This window comes from Tenrec ecaudatus, chromosome 9 (assembly GCF_050624435.1).
Source record: "Tenrec ecaudatus isolate mTenEca1 chromosome 9, mTenEca1.hap1, whole genome shotgun sequence".
In the NCBI taxonomy this organism is placed as follows: domain Eukaryota; kingdom Metazoa; phylum Chordata; class Mammalia; order Afrosoricida; family Tenrecidae; genus Tenrec; species Tenrec ecaudatus.
In genome coordinates this window covers 45,449,885-45,457,329 of record NC_134538.1, presented here as the reverse complement: position 1 = coordinate 45,457,329, position 7,445 = coordinate 45,449,885, and the positions used below count along the sequence as shown (strand labels likewise).

General features: G+C 48.1%; 1 pseudogene; it reads right to left on the bottom strand.

Annotated features, from left to right (window-relative positions):
* Window positions 1–1,121: 1,121 nt before the first annotated feature.
* On the bottom strand, window positions 1,122–2,945 carry LOC142455952 (DNA-binding protein RFX5 pseudogene; annotated as a pseudogene).
* Between the last annotated feature and the right edge of the window lie 4,500 nt (window positions 2,946–7,445).

The window sequence follows — 7,445 nt, the reverse complement described above, 5'->3', positions numbered from 1 at the left end:
GGTCTGTAGTCTCAAGTTAGGCATTGACCCAGGGCAATGGTCTTTGGGGCTCCTCTAGTCTCTTTTCTTGGGGGGGGGGATACAGAATGAATTTAATGAAATGAAGAGGAAGTCAATAGCTTTACTAGTCCTGGTGAAAGATGGTGGGGGAGGTGTACTAGTAATGAGGGGAAAAGGGAAGTTCAGAAACACGAAAGGGAAGCTGCTCCACTCTGAGAAGAGATGGAAGCAAGGGACTGTCATTCTTCATACGGAGCCTAGAGAGCGAGTCCCTAAAGGGGAATGACCCCCTTCTTGTTCCTTCTGAGACCCGATCAAGAGGAAGACTATGATGGATACAGGCAGTAGGTCTCGCTGATCACTTGTCTTTCTTAGCAGCATCCTCCTCTGCAACTCCCCCCTTACGGTTTTCATTTAGGCCTGGTGACTGAAGAGACTGGCCTTTTTAAAGAAAGCACAGTGTAGTCCATGGTGTAGAGTAAGCAAATGAGCATGCATCGTCCTCAGGCCACAGGGATTGGTTAGGGATGGATGTATATCTCAGGCTGACCTGAGCAGAGTGGATCTAAAGGGCTTATGCTGGGAGCCCCGTCACAAAGAACCCCCACTTAACGAGGGCACATGGAACCCCAGGAGCGCTGGCAGTCACGAGGTGGCCGGCCTTAAGGTGATCCTACAGAAAGTGGAGCATAAAGAATAAAATAAATTAGGTACTTTGACATAGACTGAGCTCCTGGATCAAGCTTCACCTGGAGCCAACCCTAACCTCTGAAGTTTACAGGTATCTGTGACAATAAAGCCTTTTGATTCTTAAGCCAGTTTGAGTTGGGTTTTTTTATGATTTAAAACCAAGATTCCTAAGCTTTACATCCATCATACTTATCCTACCTAGCCCTATCTTCCCACAGATTAGCACAGGGATCCAGGTAAGAAGGTCACTAGAGTTTTGTTAGTGACATAGAAGGCAAAGGTATCAAGCTGGCGGGGTCAGAGGCAAGACGAGGTGACTCAGCAGCTGTACAGAGAATGGGTCAAATGAGAAGCAAGTGCAAAGGGGCTTCTACTAAGCAGGCAGAGTTGACATATGTATGTATACACACTTAAATTCTCTTCCCCACCTTTCACGAGGGGGTTGCTTTGGGGTCCTTCCAGTCATGGGGTAAGGGACTTGGAAGCACATGCCCCTTGAAGCCTTTGCTATCCTGTGTGGCACTCTCTGCCTCTCCCTTTCCCAACGGAAGGGCCTCTTTTGGGGCTTCTACTGCCCTTGATGACACTCACTTTGGGGGTGACAATAATTTTCTCCCCTGCTTCTTTGGCATGTCGAGAACTAGAGCCCCTTACTCCTTTGGGAATAGCGCCATCTTCCTGACCCTGGGCAAGCACTGTCCCCCTCTCGGCCTCACCCTTTAGCCCTGTCCCCTCCGACCCTCCCGAGGAGTTGCTTGCCGCTCCAGAGCGCCATGTCTCCAGTGGTAACCTTGACCGGGCAGAGTCGGGGGCAGCTGCTGACTTCTCCGGGGTTAGAATTCCTTTCCCCCGCTTCCACCTGATTTTTATCGAGGACTCCCCCACCTTCTTTTGGCATCAGCTCCTACATCCTCTCCATCCTGCTTCGCTGCTTTTGTTGGCAGGCCCTGCCCCCTGGCCTCCCTCACAGGTCCTTCAGCGGTCCTCTTGACGCCCTTGTCATGGGGTCCCGGGTCGCTGGCTGTGCCTACCTCCCTGTTCTCCATGCTTCGGGCTGAGGGAGACCCACAGGTGGAGCTCACCAGTCCCAGGAAAAGGCGGGACAGCTGGTAAGGTCATGCTAATGATGGGCACTGCCGCCTGAGGAACCCCAGCCCTGCTGGGCAAAGGCAATGTAGCCACTTTTAAGGGGCCTTGAGAGAGCTTGGGGCCAGAATAGGTGGAGAGACTCGAATTGACTGGATATGTGAGCAAGAGGTCCGGGGGAGGAGCAGAGGGAGTCGAGCCACCAGGGACTTAGCTTGGGGGTCACTGGCTGCTGGGGCCGGGCTCTCGACTACACTCTTCTCCCGTTCTCCACGCCCTAGGGGGCCAGGCCCAGCCCGGGCTTCCAATTCCTTGGAAGGCTGGGCTGGTCCCTCTGATTTCTTCGGGTTCCGCCCTCCAGGTTCTCTACACCGCTCTTGGATTTCGATAACCGTTCTCGGGGGCCATGTTCATCCTCTTCAGCAAGCCCCATGGCCTGGAGCACATGCGCATGGGCGGATCTGGCAGAGATGAGGTGCTGCTGAAGCAGGAAGCGGGCGACCTCTACGATGGAACTGAAGGACCGTTTCAGGATTGGCTCTGGCCAGTCACAGGTCAGGGCGCAGGCTGCATCTACCAGTTCATCCCGCGGTGCCTGGGTCACTTCTGGGCCCATTTCTGGGCTCTCGGGGGCCCTTCAGGTCAAGTCCGGGCAGGGGTGGCATACATACCATGGGCTTTTTTCGTATGCCACTGTAGCAATATTTGGACTGGCCCTGGCCACCCAGCCTCCGGGCCTTGATGTCAGGGAAAATCTCTCTGATGGCTTTGCCAAAGTTGGCTGTGCTGAGTGGGCTGCAACAGGCGAGGCTCGTGCACAGTTTGCTTTGGCAGACAGGTGTCTGTGTGCTCTTCCAGGTGGTTGCGGATCCACTTATAAGCATACATATACTCCTCGTCGCTGAGTGTGCTGGCCTCTGAGCTTTTGTCTCCAGTGCTGGGCCCTGAGGGGAGCTGAAGGTAGAGATACAGCTTGTCGTTGTCTGAGAATTTCTGTACATCTTGCAGAATCCCCTCCACTTTGTTCGCAAGGCCTTGGAAATGGTAGCTTGGAGCCTCTGAAGAAGGGTGGTGGGCTCACCCGCCTCCGCATTACCTGGGGGGGGGGGCCCTCGGGGAGCCCTCCCCCCAGCCTTCGGGCTCTTAGAATCAGGTTCGTCTTCTGTCATCCCAGCACGAGGGCTCGTAGCCACCTTCACTCCAGCCCAGCCCCACGGTTCTGGCTCGGCCGGCTCGTGCGTTGCTTTATTTTCTTTTTTCCTGAATCTCCTCTAGTCTCTTTCAGAGCAATGTCTGATATTTTTCTTTTGGCTTTTTTCAAAAATCCATTCTATTATTTTCTATTCTTAAGAGTGGTTGGTCTGGCTAGACCAGAGGATGTACACTGGTACAGATAGGAGCTGGAAACACAGGGAATCCAGGGTGGATGATCCCTTCAGGACCAGTGGTGAGAGTGACCATACTGGGAGGGTAGACGGAGAGTGGGTTGGAAAGGGGGAACAGATTACAAGAATCTACATGTGACCTCTTCCCTGGGGTATGGACAACAGAAAAGTGGGTGAAGGGAGATGTCGGACAGGGCATGATATGACAAAATAATAATTTATAAATTATCAAAGGTTCATGAGGGAGGGAGGAGCAGGGAGGGAGGGGGGAAAATGAGGCGCTGATGCCAGTGGCTTAAGTGGAGAGCAAATGTTTTGAGAATGATGAGGGCAATGAATGTACAAATATGCTTTACACAATTGATGTATGTATGAATTGTGATAAGAGTTGTATGAGCACTTAATAAAATGATTAAAGATAAACAAAACAAGAATAAAATTTTTAAGAGTGGTTGGTAGTGGGAACTGAGCACCATCTAGTTCTTCTGGTCTCAGGTTAGAACAGGCTTTTTTTGTTAATGGGCCATTCTTCCTTTGGACTAATTGCTTCCTTGAGGCTTTGGTTTTCTTGGTAGTTAGTTTTTTGTGCCAAACTGGCTGATAAACATGTGTGGGATTAATTGAAGGGCAGAGAGATAAATGGTTTGGCGAGCCTCGCCTTTCTTGTTGTTTGCTCTTTGATCACCGGACCAGTATGCGGCTGCCTTGCTTGTTCTGTGCCTCAATTTGCAAGTCACACTACCTGTGGGAAACCTAACCCATGGACTGTGTCGCTGTAATTTGAGGTTCCTTCAAGACTTGCTTCACTACACAATTGGAATTTACATCTGGCTGACTGTGCCCTGCCTTGCTGTTTGCTGCCTGTGCCCAGATAGCCTAAATTGCTCTATAGAGGACTACCTGGCGGCCCTCAAGACTTGAAGGACTGCCAGTGTCTCACAACTCTCTCACGGAGTGAGTTGCACTGAGCCATTTGTACTGCTTTATAATTTAATTAACTGCTTATTCCTTACGTTATATATCTATCTGTATTAATATATATATAATTATTAGAATTTAGGTTTTGTTTCTCTAGAGAACCCTGTCTAACACAGGACTCCTATTCTCCAGGCAGGAAGAGACCAACAGTTGCTTCTTAGATGCCCACTTGCAAGTTTTTCAGACCCTAGATGCTATTTAGCAGACTAGGATGTAAAACATTATCTTTAGGATCTATCGTTGTTATGTACCACCAAGTCGGTCCTACCACTAGAGCACAACAGAACAAGACACTGCCCAGGCCCGCTCCATCCTCACCATTGTCTCTACACTTGAGCCCATTGCTGCAGCCATGCTGTTAATATGAGCGGGTACCCCCCCAAAAAAACTGGGAAAAGGCTCCATAGGGCAGAGCTTTGGTGGTATGCATTTTCCCCTTTATGCGAGCATCAAGCAACTCGCTCTGAGTTAGTGTACCCAGTGGTGTCTCCTGGGAAGGTTCTCTCTGGTCACAGCGAATTTTTCATAAAAGAAGTTTCACTCTAACTTCGTTTTATGGGGTGGCTGATTTAAGAGAACAGTGCAGCTGTGAAAGTTTGTTTCCTGCTTGGGAAAAATGCTGCAGAAACTGTTATGATGTTGAACACAGCTTACAAGGACAGTGCTATGGGAAAACTCAAGTGTACAGTGGTTTTCTCATTTCATAAAAGGTAAAATATCAGTTGATGATAAACATCATTCTAGATATCTGTCAACATTCCAAAGAGACAAAAATGTTGACAAAATTCAGGTACTTGTGCTCCAAGACCATTGAAGAGATGAGGAAGTTATCTGGATTTTATCAGTGAATTGTAAAGGAAGATTTAAGAATGAGAAGGGTCGCTGGCAAATTTGTGCCTTGGGTCCTGAAACTGACCAGGAAAAAGAGTGTTGAATGGAAACATGCTGAGCTTTGAAAGAACAGCTCCGAATTGACCCAGACTTTCTGCAAGGTCATTACTGGTGATGAGACATGGTGCCATTCTTCAGACCTCCAAAGCAATCAAGCCAGTGTGTGTTAGTCTGGATAGACTAGAGAAACAAATTCATAGAGACTCATATGTGTATAGGAAAGAACTTCATATACAAGAGCAATTGAGTATTGGGAAAACAGCCTAGCTCAGTCCAGATCAAGTCCATAAGTCTGACATTAGCCTATTTGTCAGATACCACTCTCTAAAGTCCTCTTCAGATTCCTGCAACACATGCAATGACACCAAATACAGGATGATCACAGGCCAGTGGATGGAAAGTCTTGTGGATCCAGTGGTAGTAGAAGCATCCCAGCACTGGTGTGGGTCTCCACATGACTTCTCCAGCTCTCTGATTTCTGACTGCACCAGTGTAGCTCCATGAGGCTCATCCTCAGTAATGTCTTGGCACAGGGAGTGTGTGTGTGTGTGTCCCGCCTCCAGCGAGCTATTTATCTCCTGAGCACCTCTGAATGAGGTCATCAAGCTGCGATCTGATTGACAGACTAAACGCCACCCCTTCACTCAAGTCTCAAATTGACAACAGATAATGTAACTACCCCATATGCTGAGCATGTCCTTCCATTAGGCACAAGATGCTGCCAGTTGACCTGGATGTCCCTCAGGACTATGGTTGTCAGCCTTCAAATCCAATGGTTCAGTCCTGATATCCAGGTCGTTTCTCTACCTGTAGCACTTATGTGAAGAGCAGGGCTTAAATGTGGACTGCCCGATTTCCGATCGTTTTCTTATCTGTACGATCCTACTAAGTTAAAATCAGATTACAATCCTGTCTGTCTTCCCAGGTTGTTGGAGAAATTAAATCAGTTGGTATACATAAAGCATATATTCAGAACTGTGCATGTTCGTTGTAATTATGTAAAGGTTAGTTGTGATCATCATTGCAATGGCATCCAAGAGACTTTAAATGAAACAACCATCACCACAACAAAATATCCTTCCTGGTAGATCTCCAACCTGAACAGACTGGCTCTCCTAGCTTCTCCTGAGAGGGCACCAGGATTCTGGAAAGTCACATGGGAACACCCCCGCCTGCCGTTACCTGGCACTGCTGGCTGAAACCACACCCTGCAGTACTTGTAGGGAAATAAAGCAGAGGAGGGAGGCACCAGAGCACAAATTTTGTGCTGGTTCTCAAATCTAGGTGGCTCTGGTATCAGGCATTTGCCCAGGCAATCCTGAAACAGGGTTTTAATCCTCTTTGCCTCTGGTCCACACAAGCAGTTTCTTTTGGGATCTTTCTGCATGACTGGCAAGTTCCCCTTCCTGGGTGCCAGGTGTGGGGCCATAGCCTCACCCTGGCTGTTGTCCTTTCAAAAGTCCACCTCGACCCCACTCAGGGCTTAACCTCAGAAAAGCTCATGGTGCCTTGTGAAAGAGAAAGGCAAGTTGCAAATCGTGAGTCTGGTAGAACCACTGGTTACAATATTTAGGGAAATACATTTAGAAAGTCTAGAAGGATGTATACACAGTGGTTACCTCTGGGTTGGGATCTTAGCAGGGACAGGGGTGGGGGGTGAGCCAGCTGCCATTGGGTTGGTGTCACTCCTGACACCCGATGGTGATCAGCTTAGGATTGCGCCTGTGGGGATTTCAGCAGCTGGTTTCTCAGAAGTCAATCACCAGGCCTTTATTCCAAAGCACCTTTGAGCAGCCTCCAGCCCCCAGCTGTTACCAACCAGGTGGCTCTGGGAGGGAGAAGGACTCCCTGCTTGCTGTAATCCTGTCAGTATTGTTAGACATTTTCACAGCAAGCATATGCTAGTTTTACAGTGACAAAATAACCCCCAAAATATTTTCAATAAATACCAAATCACAGAAAAATATTTGCAGCCCACCTTTTGTAGATAAAAGGGTTAAAGAGATGCATACAAGTATTTATAAATTAAAAAAGAAAATGGTTGAGGAGAACGTAATGAAATAGCAGCAGTAGGTAACCTGGGTGCTGTGCCATTGAGCTGATTCTCACTTGTGGGGCCCTGATTATGCGCTCAGCTTAATGGAAAGGTTGGAGGTTCAAATCCCCTTGCTGCTCCATGGGAGAAGGATGTGATTTGATTCTGTGAAGATGATGGCTTCAGAAGCCTTTCTACTCTATCCTAGATGCCTCTATGACTCTCAAGGGTACTGAAAGGACTCTTTTAATTTTCTTCTTTCTTCTATTTTCCAAACATGTCATATTGAAAATTCCTTACACTTTTCTAGTCAGAAAAATAGAATTTTGAAATTACAGGGAACCAACACAAAAACACCAGATCATTAAAAAAGATGTGCA